We start from the raw sequence: 18,030 nt of genomic DNA on the forward strand, positions 1-18,030 counted from the left end.
TTATTTGTTTGTGCACTTATTTATTCATTCATTCATTAAGGGGCAAACACTGAATTTCTATATTGTTAAAAACACCAATTAAATATATTGGGAAAAAAACAATATTTAAGTTTTATTAATATTAACTGTAAAAGCATAGATAAGGTTAAATGAAGGACTACTTTCAAATCCTCTCGTCTTATAAACAAGAAATCCAATCAATATTACACTTCTAAAAGCTGGGATCAACCAAAATTTGGGAAAACCACATACACTCACTGGCCACTTTATTAGGTACACCTTTCTAGTGCAGGGTTGGACCCCCTTTTCCCTTCAGAACTGCCTATGCCTATCCCTTATGGCATAGATTCAACAAGGTACTGGAAATATTCCTCAGAGATTTTGGTCCATATTGACATAACATCACACAGTTGCTTCAAATTTTTCAGCTACACATCCGTGGTGTGAATTTCCAGTTCCACCACATTCCATAAGGTGCTCTATTGGATTGAGATCTGATGACTGCAGAGGCCATTTGAGCACAGTGAACTCATTGTCATGTTCAAGAAACCAGTCTGAGATGATTCACACTTTATGACATGGACCGTTATCCTGCTGAAAGTAGCTATCAGAAGATGGGCACACTGTGGTCATAAAGGAATGGACATGGTCAGCAACAATACGGTTCCTACAACACGGCTTCTAATGTCGCAGCAGAAATCGAGACTCATCAGACCAGGCACCGTTTTTCCAATCTCCTACGGTCCATTTCTGGTAAGCCTGTGTGACTTGTCGCCTCAGTTTCCTGTTCTTAGCTGACAGAGGAGTGGCACCCGTTGTTGTCTTCTGCTGCTTGGACGTGTTGTGCGTTCAGAGATGCTCTTCTGCCTTTCTATCAGCTGGAACTAGTCTGGCCATTCTTTTCTGACCTCTGGCATTAAGGTTTGGAGCCTGCAATGCATCCTGCAAAAAAACTCTTCAGCGCATAGTGAGAACAGCTGAGAAGATCATTGGTGTCCCTCTCCCCTCCTTCCAGGACATTTACAGCACCAGTCTCACCTGTAAAGCCCTCAGCATAACAGCAGATCCCACCCACCCAATGCACAGCTTCTTTAGTCTGCTGCCATCAGGGAGGACACTGCATAGTCTCCAGGCCAGGACCAACAGACTGAAAGACAGCTTCATCCATCAGGCTGTCAGGAAGCTGAACTCTCTCCCAGCTCTGCCACCACTCCCCTCTCCCTCCCCATGCACCTTTGAACTCTGACACATATGAAAACACACAAACATACACACTTGCATCTGCACTGGTCACTTTATGCAACATTGGACTACCTCTCTATATATCATGACACTGTCACTTCATCATAATTCTCATGTTTACAAGCCTTTTTGCACTATATACTGTTCTATATATTAGGCTTGGGTGGTATTACGGTATTATGGTATACCGCGGGATCTAAAAATAGCAACGGTGTCAGTTTCAATACCGTTATACCGTCATAAAATATTAAATATCCTTTATTTAATGCCTACAAAAACGTATGTGTGGTTGTCATCACGGGACAGTGTGGAGGAGAGAGGGAAAGGAAGGGGGAGAGGGAGGGAGAGAAGGGGGAGAGGTGACGTGACGAGTCGCGCTTCAAAGTGTCCTGCAGTTTGGGAGTTTCGACTGAACAGAAGGGAGACGTGGTTAATATGAATGAGAGGTCTGCATTAGAGCTGAAGATCTTTGCCCGAACCCGGCGAGACCCGAAAAAATCCAAATCCCTGCATTAAAATCCATCCCTGCAAAGGTGAAACAAATGATGACGAAGTAGTAAAAAAAGAGAATTTTGACGGCGGTCAAGTCAGTCACTAGCTCAGAAGGAGCGGGTATTCCAGCCGCAGGTATTTTGCGGTCGCTCATACACTGCATATTACGGTAGAGCCCTAAACCGCAAGCTGACAGGTAAAAAGAAGAGGCCATTCGCTAAAGTGAAAATGCTGTCATGGAAAATTAAATGCATGTTCCTGACTGGTAGAAGATGAACAAACAATCCTACCCAAAACTTGCTAAATCAGCCGGATCAGAACTCTGCATCTCGACCTGTAGCCGCAGGAAAGGGTGTTCAGTTCTGCTGGACGCACCATGAGTGAGAGACTGCGCTAAAGCCAGTGGATTTAATAATGTTCCTCCACAAACACACGTAGCCTGATCTTGGTGAGTAAAGGGTTTTTAAATTATAAATAAATATTAATTAAACCATATAATCATAATGTAGACAGAGTATACAGGCTAATGGTGGCATTATTCTTTTAATATTCAGCTTCACCGCCGCCTTAATGCCAGATTGTGAAGAGAAGTGGAGAAACACATCTTGCAGATCTTAATTTCGTTATTGCCAAAATACCCGTCATCATTTAGAGTTTATTTTAATTTGATTTGTTAAGCAAGATTACTTTTCATTGGTGTGGAGGCTAATTTAAAGGCTAAGTGCATCTACCTAGACCTATAGAGTACTGAGATGTTACAATGTTACAGCTGTAGGACTTATTTTATTTCTTTGTTCCAACTTTCAAGTGGCCTATAGTCTACGCTTGTTAAGAATAAATGATGTTAAAACATATAAATGACTCATTCTTGAAAAAAATGCATTAGAGCTGTGTGCATGAGCACATTTTAATGTAGGCTGTGAACGGGTTTGGGCTGTATAAAGCTGTCAATCAAAATGTACCTGTCGGACTCGGGACCTATCGGGTATAATTTTTATTGCCCGATTACAGCTCTGCATTCCCGCTGCAGTACCGCGGGAGCCGGCCAGATTTCTTACGGTGTGGGAGTAAATTTCTGAATAAATCGCAGGAGAGATATGTGTGTGTGTGTGTGTGTGTGTGTGTGTAAAAGGGAGAGAGAGAGAGGGGTGCTGTGCGTTGCTTTGCGCGCTCTCTCTCTCTCTCTCTCTCTCTCTCTCTCTCTCTCTCTCTCTCTCTCTCTCTCTCTCTCTCTCTCTCTCTCTCTCTCTCACACTCTCTCTCTCTCTGACCGCGAGCCTAAGGTCGCATAGAATGTATTCAGTTTCTGAATGGTTTAGGCTTAAGCCAACAGTTTGGTGACGCTGTCTGAGCCTTACGTCATAATTTTTTTTTATTACGCCGGTAATACCGGATACCGGGGTAAAATATGGAGGCGGTTTGACGGTATCAAAATTTGGATACCGCCCAAGCCTACTATATATGCACAACTCTGGTTGCACTCATTGCCATATGCCCTTAATTGTCATTGTATTCACATTCTTCACAGACGAGCGGGCGCAGCCATTAGAATTATTTGAGACTTCCGGTCTCATTCACTTCCATTCATTCTTAGACATTAAAAACTGCTCGTTTCGCTGTTTGATGTTGCAAACTGATATTTCCTTATTATATTGCTCTACTTGGTCTGTATAGTCATGCAAACATTTGTTTGTAGAGCAAGTAGTTTGACCGTTTTCTGCCGTTTATTATTCCTTGTCATTTCTCCCATATGAGCGAAGCAGTGGCGCAGTAGGTAGTGCTGTCACCTCTCAGCAAGAAGGTCGCTGGCTCGAACCTCAGCTCAGTTGGCATTTCTGTGTGGAGTTTGCATGTTCTCCCTGCGTTCGTGTGGGTTTTCTCCGGGTGCTCCGGTTTCCCCCACAGTCCAAAGACATGCTGCAGGTGAATTGGGTAGGCTAAATTGTCCGTAGTGTATGAGTGTCTAAGTGTTTAAGGTTGACAGGCCGGATGGAAGGTGTATTTATATTAAAAAAAAAAAAAAAAAGTCGTTATCATATAGACAAGTCTAAATGGAGGTACTTATTCCAAAGAGCTGACCCCGCAACCATACGGGACTAAGGCCAAAGAAGAAGAAGAAGAGTCATGTCTCCCATAGGCGACAGAATCAGTAGTTCTAAAACAATCGCAAAAGCAGACGCACTTCCGCATTTTATAATAAGGTCAAAAGTCATTGTATTGTATTGTTTACAAATTTTTCTTTTTTCTTTTTGTATTTCTTAGACTACATTTTATGTATATATTTAGACTACATTTCATTTATATACTTAGATTACATTTTAGGTGTACATTTAGATTATATTTTGTGTATAATTGTAATTGTTGTAAATTCTTTCTTAAAACTCTACGTTTTGTATTAACATCATATGTTAGGCACCTATGGTCAGAGTATCATGATTTTGATTCTCTACATGTCCTGTACATGTGGTTGAATTGACAATAAAGCTGACTTTGACTTTAACAAAGCATTTGAGCCCACAGAACTGCCACTCACTGGATATTTTCACTTTTTTTTTTAAGACCATTGTTAGTAAATCCTAGAGATGGTTGCGCGTGAAAATCCCAGCAGATCAGCAGTTTCTGAAATACTCAAACCAGCCCGTCTGGCACCAGCAACCATGTCACATTAAAAGTGACTTAAAATCACCTTCCTTCCCCATTCTGATGCTCAGTTTGAACTGCAGCAGATCGTCTCGACCATGTCTACAGCCTAAATGCATTGAGTTGCTGCCATGTGAATAGCTGATTAAAAATTTGCGTTAACAATCAGTTAATAATAATAAAGTCGAAGTGCGAGTGTGGAACGTACTATTAAATAAGAATCAGTTAAAGATGCTTGACTTTTTTTTTTTTTTAATAGGAATTATTAAAAAAATTGTAAATGTTTTAAAATATCTTTCAAATGCGTTTTTTAACACTACACATTTGGTCATTTTCCACCTAATCCAGTCTCTCTGGCTGATTTAAGGGTGTTAAAGCACCAGACAAACAAACAGAGAAATCCCTGCTCAACATATTGACTGTGTGGAACCGCAGTGAAATGAGAAGAGCCTTTCACTGCATTCAATACACACAAATCTGTCTTAATGAAGAGCAAATGTCACTCTCAATCAACACCTCTTACTAACTGAGCCAATCTGCCACCACACATTAATGCTTTTGTTTTTACATTAAGCAAGTAAAGCACATCAGTGCTGGATAACACTGACCTGACGCCTACTGCACACTTTAATATAAATTGGTATGTGCAACAGTATGCATTATACAACACAGAATGCTGAATACAATTGTGTGGCGATGCGGTTATTTGGTAGTAAAAGGGGACCTATTATGCAAAAATCACTTTAAGGGGTTTAAACGCAGTTGTGTGGCGAATAAAACCAGCTCCTAATGGTGAAAATCTGTTAATTTTATTATTCATAATTACACTTGATAAAAACAGTCTGCAGAAACACTTTGATTGACATTCTCCTTTTGTACGTGTCATCAGAGGGGGGAAAGCTCCGCCCACTCTTTCTCCCTCATTAGCATAGGACGTTAGTGTTGTTGTTTAATTGGCCACTATGCTGACACACAGGCATTTGTTCCTTTCCACGCTAATAATATTTACACAACATATTATTGAGGAATAAGGACTATTTACAAGCAGTTTTTGCACAACAAATAAATTTCTACAGATGAGCTTCCCTCTTCCTTATATTGTCCATATGAGATTGAATCCCTTCTCTTATCTGCTTCAGCAAAACCCCATTACAGAACAGATGTGTCTTTAATTATTTAACCATGTTATTGGTTTATCTCCGAGCGGTTCAAGAACAGACCTCACAGCACAAGGAAAGGTCGAGAGAGAGAGAGAGAGAGAGAGAGAGAGAGAGAGAGAGAGAGAGAGAGAGAGAGAGAGAGAGAGAGAGAGAGAGAGAGAGAGAGAGAGAGAGGGTTGGGACAATAATTGGGAGAAAAAGCAAGAGACTCACAAATGAACTTGGTTTCCCAGTGATGGGTTGCAGCTGGAAGGGCATCCACTGCATAAAACTGCTGGATAAGTTGGCGGTTCATTCCGCTGTGGCGACCCCTGATAAGCCAAAGAGAAACTGAATGAATGAATGAATGAATGAATGAATGAATGAATGAATGAATTGATTAATATTTGAGCTGTCCATAAATGCACTCAGCCAGAGTAAAACATGGTTCACAATCACACACACACAAATGTTTTGGCCAAATGTTGCTACATGAACAAATAAAGATTTTTAATTGTCATATAACTGATTTACATTACAATTTAACAGATTGGACTGGTTATGAGAAAAAAAAAAAAAAAACTCATTTGCTTTCGAATGTATGTATACACATATATATATATATATATATATATATATATATATATATATATATATATATATATATATATATATATATATATATATATATATATATATATATATATATATATATATGTATATATATATGCGTGTGTGTGTGTTTGTAAAAATGCCTAATATGCTTTATATGACAGTTAAACACAGCTGTTCATTTTCAGAAGTTAAGTTGATGCTTTCTTTACCTTGAAATAACATAAAATATATTTTGGTTATTCAATATGTGATGTGATATTTATCGATACATCACATTATTTTAGCATGCTATCACATATCTCAGTTTTCTTCAACATTGCACGGTTAAAGCCACAGATTAAATTACAGGAATTTAAGGGAACGCATTTCTAACAGCTGAAGATTAAGAGACATATGAGAGAGGTCAGCGTCGACACTAAAAGCCCAAGATTGATTGTTCATTTAAGACTCGGAGTGAACAAAGTGTGTATTAACAAGAGATGTAATTTCAGCTCGACTCTCAGAGATAATGAACGCAAATCACATCAGACACTCCTGCAGTTTCTCTTCCTACACACAGACATCAGACTAATACAAGGACGTCCACTGCTGACCATCTGCATCTGATTAGAAAAACACACTCATACAGATATGAACACACAAGCACACACTTACTGTATACAGCTATCTTTATGGGAACTTCCCATCCGACTAGGCACCTGATTGCTAAAATGATGTAATAATAATAATAATAATAATAATAATAAACACAAAAAATGCTAATAAATATGTCAATTGAATACCTTGATGTTTAGACAACGGATTGACATCTAACATTGGCATCAATAAAGCATGTTAAAAAAATGTAAAAATTACAGTTTAGTCCTGTAATAATGTTTGGACGCCAATATTTGATGTCAATTGGATGTCATTTTCACATCAATGTAGTCTACAAGGGGCAGCATGGTGGCTCAGCGGTTAGCACGGTCACCTTACAGCAAAAAGGTTGTTGATTAGAGTCCCAGCTGGGTAAGTTGGCATTTCTATGTTGAGTTTGCATGTTCTCTCAGTTGGTTTCATCCAGGTGCTCCGGTTTCCTTCAAAGACATGCGGTATTAAGTTAATAGTGCATGAATACCGCAGTGCATGTGTGTGTGTGTGTGTGAATGCGAGTGTGTATAGGTGTTTCGCAGAACTGGGTTATGACTGAAATGCTGGATGGTACAAAAGCTACGACAACTTTCTTTTCGGAATAGGAGCAGAAAATGTGTGTGTGGGGGGGGGTTGTCACTGACAAGGACTGGGGGGTTTAGGAATGGATGGTGTTTGGTTTGTCGCAGACTAAAGTGAAGGTTGGGGGGGTTGTAGGGATTGTCATGGACGGAAGTTATCAGCAGGGTGGAGTGGAAGTTGTCTCAGATAGAAGTGGAGAGTAGGGAAGTCACGGATTTTGACTACACTCTCAGAAATAAAGGTACAGTAGCTGTCACTGGGGCAGTACCTTTTCAAAAGGTACATATTTGTACCTGAAGGGTCCACAATGGTTCCTCAAAGGTACATTTGGGCACTAATATACACCTTTGAGGTACTATTGTGGACTCTTTAGGTACAAATATGTATCTTTTGAAACGGTACTGCCCCAGTGACAGCTACTGTACCTTTATTTCTGAGAGTGTAGGTTTGATTAGGCCCCCTAATAGTAATTAAATAGAATCATCCTAACTCCCCCACCCCCAAGCGGCACCCCTGCCGGAAGGGTATCATTTGCGTAAAAACATATGCTGGAATAGTTGGCGGTTCATTCCACTGTGGCAACCCCTGATAATAAGGGACTAAGCTGAAGGAAAATGAATGATTGAATGAATATAGTTCACATATTGTAAGGATATAAAATCCAGTCTAAATTTATAAATCGAACCTTTCAGATTAGGGCTGCACATTAATTGGATAAAATGTGTCATGGAGGAAACTTAAGAGCGGGAGGGTGGGGTGGTGTCGTGGACGAAGAGGGTTGGGGAGTTGCCAGCGAAGAGGGTTGGGGAGTCGCGGAAGAAAGTGAAGAGCGGGGTTGCATGCGAGAAGAGGGATCGGTAAAATGAGGTGCCAGATCAGATGTTTCAGAGATTTCCGGCTCGTTCCGGCACAAAATAAGCCCTGCTGAAACAATATATTGTGATAAATATATTAAAGATATATATAAATATATATTAAAATAAATAAATATTTTCTTATAATTATAATACTTTCGTTCATCATTCAATTTCCTTCGGCTTAGTCCCTTATATCAGGGGTCACCACGGTGGAATAAACCGACGACTATTCCAGAATATGTTTGTGCAGCGGATGCTCTTCTATCCGCTACCAATATTAAAAAACATCCATACATACTCCCATTCTCACACATACACTTTGGCTAATTTAGCTCATTCAATTCACCTTTAACACGTCTTCGGAACGTGGGGAAAACCGGAGGACCCTGAGGAAACCCACACCAACACAGGGAGAGAATGTAAACTACACAGAAATGCCAACTGACCCAGCTGGGACTCAAACCAGCAACCTTCTTGCTGATTATAATAATTTTTGGGTGGTTATTTTGATGGTCAAAAGGGCATTGATGTGGGGATACTAAGTAGACAAAAAGGTTTCATCATCAAATCGATTCGCATTTGACGTGTTTTTTTTTTTGTACAAACTGTATATTCTATCCCCTTCCCCTAAAATCAACCCTCAAAGGAAACAATCTGCATTGTTACGTTGTCAAAATACACTGTGCGAAATCTACAAAAAAAAACAAAGGACCAAATGTCCCCACAAGTATAGAAATTCCAGTGAATTTTTCCCTAGTGGAGACATTTCCCCACAACATGAGGAATTTAAGATACACACGCACTCTCTCTCTCCCTCTCACAAACACACACTCTCGCTCACTCCATTAATCCAGTGGTAATTTGCCTTCACTTGCGACCAGTCTGAACAAATTGTTCTGTCTCAGGAAAACATTTGCAAGAAGCGCAAGAGAAACATGAGGCTAATTGTGAGAGAGGAGCATTAGGACGCAGCGGGACGCCTGTTACCGGATGCCGTAGAGAATCTGCCCGGATTACAATCGCATAACACCGGCCAAACGCTGCCCGACAAAGGAGGATCAGGATCTGAGTGGATTACAACTGGACACCACGGCCCTCAAATCACAACAATATCCCATCAAGATAAGACTTCATAGGGATTTAGGATCTGAGCGCGCTCACACTAAGTCCACACCAATGCACAATACCATTCTGGCAATACTTACACGTTCTAGTCTTTATCTGTATGCTACTCTGCTATGTTCAACACAAAGCCAATGGTCTGTGCATGCATTTGGCCAGCTGGGACTGGTGTGGCACGTATGCATTATTGCTCTTTTGTTGATTTTTGATTGCTTCAATTGTCTGAGATGAATTTAATCATTTTTAAGAATTGATTTAAAAAGAAAAAAACACTTCACCTATTACGAACACCCTCTTTTCTATTCATAAAAAAATAATTGCTCTGGTTTTCGAACACTTTAATTTCTATTATATTTGATATTTCTTTTAATGGAGTATTTGCACACAGACTTTTAATTTCAGCCTGCCTGCCCCAGCGCTTCTGGTCTTTTCATTATAAAATCGCCATGTTTAAAAACTGTTTTAAAGTCTGATTTCTTTAAAAATCTGTGATCTGTACTCCCTGATAGATATACGATATAAAGTGGGTCTCAGATCGGACAAGACACACAGCATTAAATTCCATTTCCCCTCCACCATCTCTTTAAAATATGACCGTTTATTTTACCCCAGTGTTTTCAGTGGAGTTTCTGTGCTCGCTTGCTGATCCTGACTGCGCTACAGTTCACAGTGTCTTTCATCTCGTTTTACACTTGAACAAATAAATGGATGCTTAGCCCCGATTTTGACTTCCCAAAAGGTTTTGAAAAACTGCTAATTTCCTTTAAAGACTAGGTGAGCAAAATAAATACATTTTCTACCACACTAAAGGCTTCTTTTCTCATTATGTAGATAGACATATTACATGTCACTTGTCGCATGTGTTTGGTTGTGAGACATAGTTTGGACAAAGTTGTCGGCAATTCTTTTCAATACTTCCAATCTACCCCAATCTATAGTCATCCGAAAACATCCATGACACGACTACTTTGAAAATCATGCAGTCCAAGTTCGGTTTAAGAATGTATTGTAAATACATTACAACATTAATGCTGTAAAAGGAAACTTATGAAATTGGAAATTGATTAAGCTTTCACCGAAAGTTTATTATCGTCTGAAAACACAGTAGCTGTTCAAATAGCACACTGAAAAAAAGAAAATCTCTGGTGCTCTATGACCATCACCTCATCTATCTTTGATTCTGTCTTTGTTTTTATTAAAAAAATAAATAATGCAGCACTTTCATATACCATCTTCTGTTTTGTTTATATATACACATTCGTAAAAATTATACACACATATGCATATATACACACACACACATACAATACATCCAGAAAGTATTCTTAGCGCTTGACTCTTTCCACATTTTTTTATGTTGCAGCCTTATTCCAAAATGGGTTGAATCGGTTTATTTCCTTACAATTCTACACACAATATCCCATAATGACAATGTAAAAAAAAAACAGTTTTTGAAATTGTTGCAAATTTAAAAAAGAAAAAAAAAAAACTGAAAAATCAAACAAAGCACCAAATATTTTTAACTCAACCATTGGGCTTTTTAGAGTGTATGTAAATCACATTTCAATAATAACATGACAAATCATATAAAATAATGTGGTATTATACAATCATATTTTTAAAAAATCTAATCAAAATCAGTTTTGTGCCAACCTCGCCAGATTCTTGTTCTACATGTTCAACCACTGTGCTTATTTTCATATCACATTATTGTTTAATTTTTTTTAAATAGCATGCTAAATTATGGAAATACAATGTTCTTTACAGTACAGTCACATTAGAAAAAATCATTTTAAATCTAATTGCCAACTCTACCAGTTGTGCATGGCCTTGTTCTACACCCCCAGTCTGCCAACTTTGGTATACTATTCGATCGCAGCGATCGCCCGAAACCCAGTCCATAGTAAAGTTCCTAACCCAGTGTAGCAGTCGATTCTGTTCCCTTATGGAATTCTAGTTCCCCCTCTAAGAAGCGTGTCCACTAACAGCACACCCAAACATAACTGGATGTAAGGAAAGCGAAAAGGGACAAAAGTGTTGGCAATGATTTCATGTCTTGCAATGTCAAAGTAGCGTAATAAAATTAATCTAACACTCCTATTACATATTTTCTGTGGTTCTTGTTTGTATTCTTAGCTTTTGTTTTAATCTCTTGAGCTTATGCACCCTAGTTTAATATTGCGCATAGGCCTGCAGTTATGTTAGTCCTTTTTATTTTCAAGTTCGTAAAAAATATGTACTTTTGGAACCACTTTGCTTTCTGTACATAAAGTTGTGTTTAGGTGTGTCTGCATACTCTGTTAGCGGACACACTTCGTAGAGGAGGAACTGGAATTCTAAAAGGAATTGGCGACAAATTGCCACCACAGTCACTGCTTTGTGCAGTGATGATGTTCATATTCATAAAAAGTCACTTAGGTTAGCGTTAATTTACCTGAATTTATTTTTATATATACATTTTAAACAGGGGTTACTGTGAACTGCCACGTTTAGAACGATTTACATATATGTAAATCGCTATCGTAACAACTAACAATAAGGGAGAGTGAGGGGAATGTACTATTTTTCATAAAAACTATTTTAAAGGTTAATGCTTTAGACTGAAATACTGTTTTACTATGGTAACTGACACACAAGTGTGACCTGCGTCAAAGACTGTAGAATACTCCCTTAAAGGGGCTTAGCCTGTGTTCAATATCAGTTGGTATTTTGTACAAAGAACTATAAAACAATTATAGCATATTGATACTTTTGATCCCTTCATTAGGGACAAACGTAACATGCTCATAAGTAACCAACAATACAAAATAAAATGATTATTTTTATTAATGGCAATGGGCAATAACTTGATAAAACATCTAAAAGGAAACACAGCAAACTCTTATGTGAAAGTAAAAAATAAATACAGATATTAGCAGTGGTAGTCTACTTTCCTTTGTCCTGACAGGAACTTATGTAAAATCCATTTATACCGGATTTAATTTAAACTGGAATTAAATTGCTAATGTAAGGCCTTTATGTAGCCCTTACCTGTAGATTAAGCCTTACTCTGATCAATTTTGGCTTTGTTCAGTTACTTTTATCACCGCTTGCATATGGTAAGAACTCAGTTAGGGCTGTTTATCTTTAGGCAGTCAAATTAAAGTGATTTGTTACATCAACAATTGTTTTAATCAAACTAATAACTGCAATAAAGGTGTGGGAGGAACCAACTTAGGCTATAAAGCACAACAGATTAATCAAATCCACTGATAATACTCACGCAAATCTTCGTGCTGTTGAGCTCATGGAATCCCTCCAAAATGACACCACTTCCTGAGGGACGACGTCATTAATGATGCGGCTGTTAATTTGTTTTAATTATATATATAAATAATTATATAGGGTGTCCAAACTCGGTCGTGTCTTGCAAAGTTTAGTCCCAGCCCCAATCTGACACACCTGGCCTTGCTAATCAAGCTCGAACTAGGCTTCTAGAAAATCCGTGCAGGTGTGCTGAAGTCTGCCGGGCGCCGGCCCTCCAAGACCGAGTTTGGGCACTCCTGGTGAAAAGGATGAACATTGAAAGCTATACAAAGGTCGACAACAAACATAGCATTTTAATTAAAGTTAAAATAAGTATATTTATAAATTGCACACTTCCCATGATAAGTTAGCATAACAAAACAAGACTAAAAAACATAACATATTAATATTAAAAAAGTAGGTCATAAAAAAAGAATTGCCTGTTCATTATTGCAATGTTAAAGGATAATAATCTGTACAAAAATTGACATGACTGTACAAAAGCAAAGAAGTTAAATACAGCAATCGTAAAATTCCTTGACTTTACAAGACTTTTCCAGAACTTTCAAGCACATTTTCATGACTTAATGTTTCATGTCTACATATAATAATAAGATCATTATTAAAATAAATTCATTATTAAATAAATAAAAATAATTTATTATTAATAAATAAGAAGAAAAATAATGATGTTCAAATTAATTACGGCATATCAAAGAACACGCAACAATCTATTTTGTTTAAACTTGTTTTTATATCTATGTAACATTGATTTTGATAATGCTAAAACAGCACTAACAATGTGAGAGCATATAAGGACGGAAAATAAGTAAAGATAACTATCCTATATTCAATTTATTGCTGCAATATATATTGTTTTAGCATCGATATCGCAATGTGTGAATCAGCAATAGTCACATCGCAGGATATGCAATGTTGGAATTATAGTTTAATATAGAATTTAATTAGAAATGTTTATCATCTAATCCAGTGGTTCTCAAACTTTTTTTATTAAGTAGCATCTCAGAATAAAATTGTCTCTCCAAGTACCACTATAATCGGTATTAAAATACAGTAGCGTAACAGGCCCAGTAAAGCAGCTACAGCACTGCACAGTTAAAAAATGAGGCAGATTAATTCCTATTATTAGGATTATGTATTATTGTCAGCCACTTTAAACATTATAAATAGTTTGAACAATACTCTGTACTGTGCTTATATGTATAAAAAGTCAACATTTAAATAATAATGTGCTTTTAAAAGTAAAAAAATTAGTAGGTTACTGTAATTAAAAAGTAAAAATAAAAAAAACTCATGTGCTTAAATTTAAAGTATTAACATATAGTGGCCTATTTATCATTACCTGGAAATGTTGGTGGACCTCATAAATACAGGCTATATGCCATCATATTCATATATAAATATTTTCTGATAAATTTTTAATATATATAACTTTACATATGACATATTTGATTCCTCCACGTACCACTAGTGGTACACGTACCAGTTTGAGAGCCACTGATCTAATCGATTTTTAAACAGATAGTTCACCCAAAAATTACCATTTTCATCACACCCTTCACTTGTTTTAAACATTTATGAGTTTTCTTATTAAATAGAACACAAAATCAAGACAATTTAATAACTCCTACAGTATTGAAACAAGTGAATTGTGAGTGAATAGTGAGTACATTTTATTTTTTTAATATTTAAGTTTTTATTGCAGAGAGATACAATTCACAACATCGGTAGACATATGCCACTTTTACAGTTTTTACAATTTAAATTCCCCAATCTGGGACCAAAGAGAAAACACAAATTTCTTCAGGACAGCAACGGAACAGATCCCTTTGCCTTATTTTCTATTATTCTAATCAAAACTATTTACAAAAAAAAAGAGAGTTAAAAAAACAGCTTTGCTGTCTGGACTGTATAGCTGGGGGATTTTCGGTTTTGTTCTCCGCCGCTCTTTAGCGGGATCGGGCGCGGCGGGCAGGAAACGGGGCGGGTCGGGCAGCGGGACAATAAATTCTTAATATAAGCGGGAGCGGTCGGGTTCGGGCTAAAACCTGGCGGGTGCGGGCGGGAGCGGGATTCAAAATTTAGTCCCGCGCAGATCTCTACTTCAGGGCCTGTGACTGTGTGAACATTTCAATATTTCAGAGTTTAAAACATCCGACCGCAAGAAATGTTTTGTAACTTTAATAAAGATTAAATAATATACAATGAAGACTATGCAGTGTTGATTATTCAATATCTGTACCTGAATATAGAATACCTGAAATCTATAATTAACTTTTATCTTTACTATATTTATCTATGCTTGTAATTATTTTTTATATATTATTCGAGATTTATTCCTTTACAAAATCCTTCAATCAATCCAAATAAACCTGTTAAATCATCTGGTAAAACTGTATTAACATTGCAATATACATCACAGCAATACAAAATACGGTAATGTCAGATTTTTCCAATCTCGCACAGCCCTAATTCAACTATATACAGATATTTGTTAAACTAATTTCCATGACTTTTCCAGATTTTCCATGACCATATAAACCCTGTAAATAGTTTGAAATTCACCCGTGCATGTTTATTTTATTGTCATATGGTTTCCATCTATTTGTTTATATATTATATTTATTATTATATTATATTCAATATATTACAAGCACATGTACTGCATTGCATATGACCCCACACTGAGTTCAAGCCTCTTATTTAATTGTTCAGTATGCTGTACTGCACAGCATGCATTGCCTTCAGCAGAGCGTTTCAGCACAATGAGCCACGTATTTATCAAGAATCAGTGTTTATGAGGAATATTTAGTCTCCGTTTATGTGATTGATCTGCCCATCTGCCTCGTGTGAGTCTGCCAGCGCTGCAGCGGAGCTCAATCTGAAGGTGAGATCTGATCAGAGATTTCAGTTTTGCTGACAGAGAGCTGAGAGACTGATGAAAACACTGAACTCCACTTACCTTACATTCAGCACACAAACACACACTGACAGACATTCTCCATGAACAAGGCACAAATATAGCCTGCAGACTGTATTTATTTATTTATAGTTACTTGCAAAGATGACCAGTAGCAATGTTTTGTTTTGTGTCAAAGACCAGTTCTTTTTAGTTTTGGCGTGAAAGTGATTTCTTACAAACAAATCATATACAATCACCGGCCACTTTATTAGGTACACCTTACTAGTACCAGGTTGGACCCCCTTTTTCAACAAAGTACTGGAAATATTCCTCAGAGATTTTGGTCCATATTGACATGATAGCATCACGCAGTTTCTGTAGATTTGTCGGCTGCACATCCATGATGCGAATTGCTTGTTTCACCATCCCAAAGGTGCTCTATTGGATTGAGCTCTGGTCACTGTGGAGGCCATTTGAGCACAATGTCAACACGATGAGAACATCGTCATGTTCAAGAAACCAGTTGGAGATGATTCACGCTTTTTGACATGATGTGTTAGGTAGGCTGTGGTGTTGACACAATGCTAAGTTGGTACTAATGGGCCCAAAGTGTGCAAAGAAAATATCCCCCACACCATAACATCACCCAGTGGCGCCCCCAGAAAATGTTCTTAGGGGTGGCCAGAAGAGGCCACACTCAAGCTTGGGGTGGCATAAAAAAATGATGAATTCAGTGTAATGTTATATTTTTGTTTCTGGAAAATGAAATAATGTGGTTTTAATTAATTTAATTAATTACTCTTAAAATATCACAAGTAATTCTTTAAAAAAAATCAATAAATCAAATTCAATAAAATAAAAATCTATATGTAGTTAAAAAATCAGGGGTGAATCAGCTACGTCAGTGGCACCAATCAATCCACCATAATTTAGTGGCTGCTCTTTATTTATTTATTAAAATATTGTTAATTTATGCAAGTACATTTAAATTAATAATATCAACAGCAAAATCATATTGGGGTGACCACAGGGGTGGCCAGACTCTAAACAGGGGTGGCCCTGGCACCGCTGACACAACCACCACCAGCCTGAACCGTTGATCCATGCTTTCATGTTGTTGATGCCAAATTCTGACCCTACCATTCGAATGTCGCAGCAGAAATCGAGACTCATCAGACCAGGCAACGTTTCTCCAATCTTCTATTGTTCAATTTTGGTGAGCCTGTGCAAATTGTAGCCTCAGTTTCCTGTTCTTAGCTGACAGGAGTGGCACCCAGTATGGTCTTCTGCTGCTGTAGCCCATCCGTCTCAAGGTTTGATGTGTTGTGCGTTCAGAGATGCTCTTCTGCAGACATCGATTGTAACGAGTGGTTATTTGAGTTACTTTTGCTTTTCTATCAGCTGGAACCAGTCTGGCCATTCTCCTCTGACATCAACAAGGCATTTGCACCCACAGAACTGTCGCTCACGGGATATTTTCATATTTTCTCTTCTTCAGATCATTCTCTGTAAATCATAGATTGGTTGTGCATGAAAATCCCAGTAGATCAGCAGTTTCTGCAATACTCAGACCAACCCGTCTGACACCAACAACCATGCCACGTTCAATCACTTAAATCCCCTTTCTTCTCCATTCTGATGCTCGGTTTGAACTGCAGCAGATCATCTTGACCAAGTATAAATGCATTGAGTTGCTGCCATGTGATTGACTGATAAGAAATTTGCGTTACCAAGCAGTTGGACAAGTGTACCTAATAAAGTGTAAATACGTTTAAAGGTTGAAAAAATAAACAAATTATTTCTGCACTTATTAATTTATCTAAAACAAGAAAATAAGTGATTATATTGTTCTAAGACAATAATTGTTCAATAGGTTTAGAACAACTTAGCTTAAAGGTTTTACACTTATTTTATATACGTAATTGCTTTGTTTCTTGAAAACAAGGCTATAAAAACAAGACTATACACTTGCAGTATGTGCGTAATTAAGGTTATATGTATAATATTTTTTATTAACAAAAAACTTTATATATTCAGTCTATTAAATGAATAATAATCATTATGTAAAAAAAAATGGGTGGAAAATTAGAAACTTCCGAGACTGAATAATTGTAGCTAATAGTTATCAACGGCTAAAAATGTTACAGCTAGTGTTTTTCTCATACTGATAAATTCCGGTGACCAGTTATTGTGAGTTTTTTCATACCCAGCAAGCATTTTTTGTTTTTAAAAGACGTCTAATAGATGCCTAAACATAGTCGTCTTGGCTAAAACAAGGGTAAATTTGGGCTGTCAGTGAAAATCTAATAGATGTCTAAGAAGAGACCAAAACTAGACTAGTCATCAAATAAACAGAATTGGATGACTACACATATAAAGTCTGCCTCATGTCTATTTGATGACTAGTCTAGTTGTGGGCTATTCCTAGATTTGTACTGACAGCCCAAGTTTAGCCTTGTCTTAGTCAAGATGACTGTTTAGAAGACTATTAGACATTTATGGA

General features: G+C 37.4%; 1 long non-coding RNA gene across 1 annotated transcript in view; it reads right to left on the reverse strand.

The window, feature by feature from the left end:
• LOC141377066 (uncharacterized) overlaps positions 1-12,847 on the reverse strand; it is a 12,870-nt gene extending 23 nt beyond the window's left edge. Inside the window, exons 1-4 of the long non-coding RNA XR_015506376.1 lie at positions 12,582-12,847; positions 5,748-5,845; positions 1,039-1,242; positions 1-955 (exon numbers count right to left, since the gene is read on the reverse strand). The exon at positions 1-955 is cut by the window's left edge and continues 23 nt beyond it. This is a non-coding gene — a long non-coding RNA (uncharacterized LOC141377066). The remainder of the gene's footprint in view (positions 956-1,038; positions 1,243-5,747; positions 5,846-12,581) is intronic.
• Between the last annotated feature and the right edge of the window lie 5,183 nt (positions 12,848-18,030).

Source organism: Danio rerio, chromosome 13 (genome assembly GCF_052040795.2).
Source record: "Danio rerio strain M-AB ecotype USA chromosome 13, GRCz13ab, whole genome shotgun sequence".
NCBI classification, from domain to species: domain Eukaryota; kingdom Metazoa; phylum Chordata; class Actinopteri; order Cypriniformes; family Danionidae; genus Danio; species Danio rerio.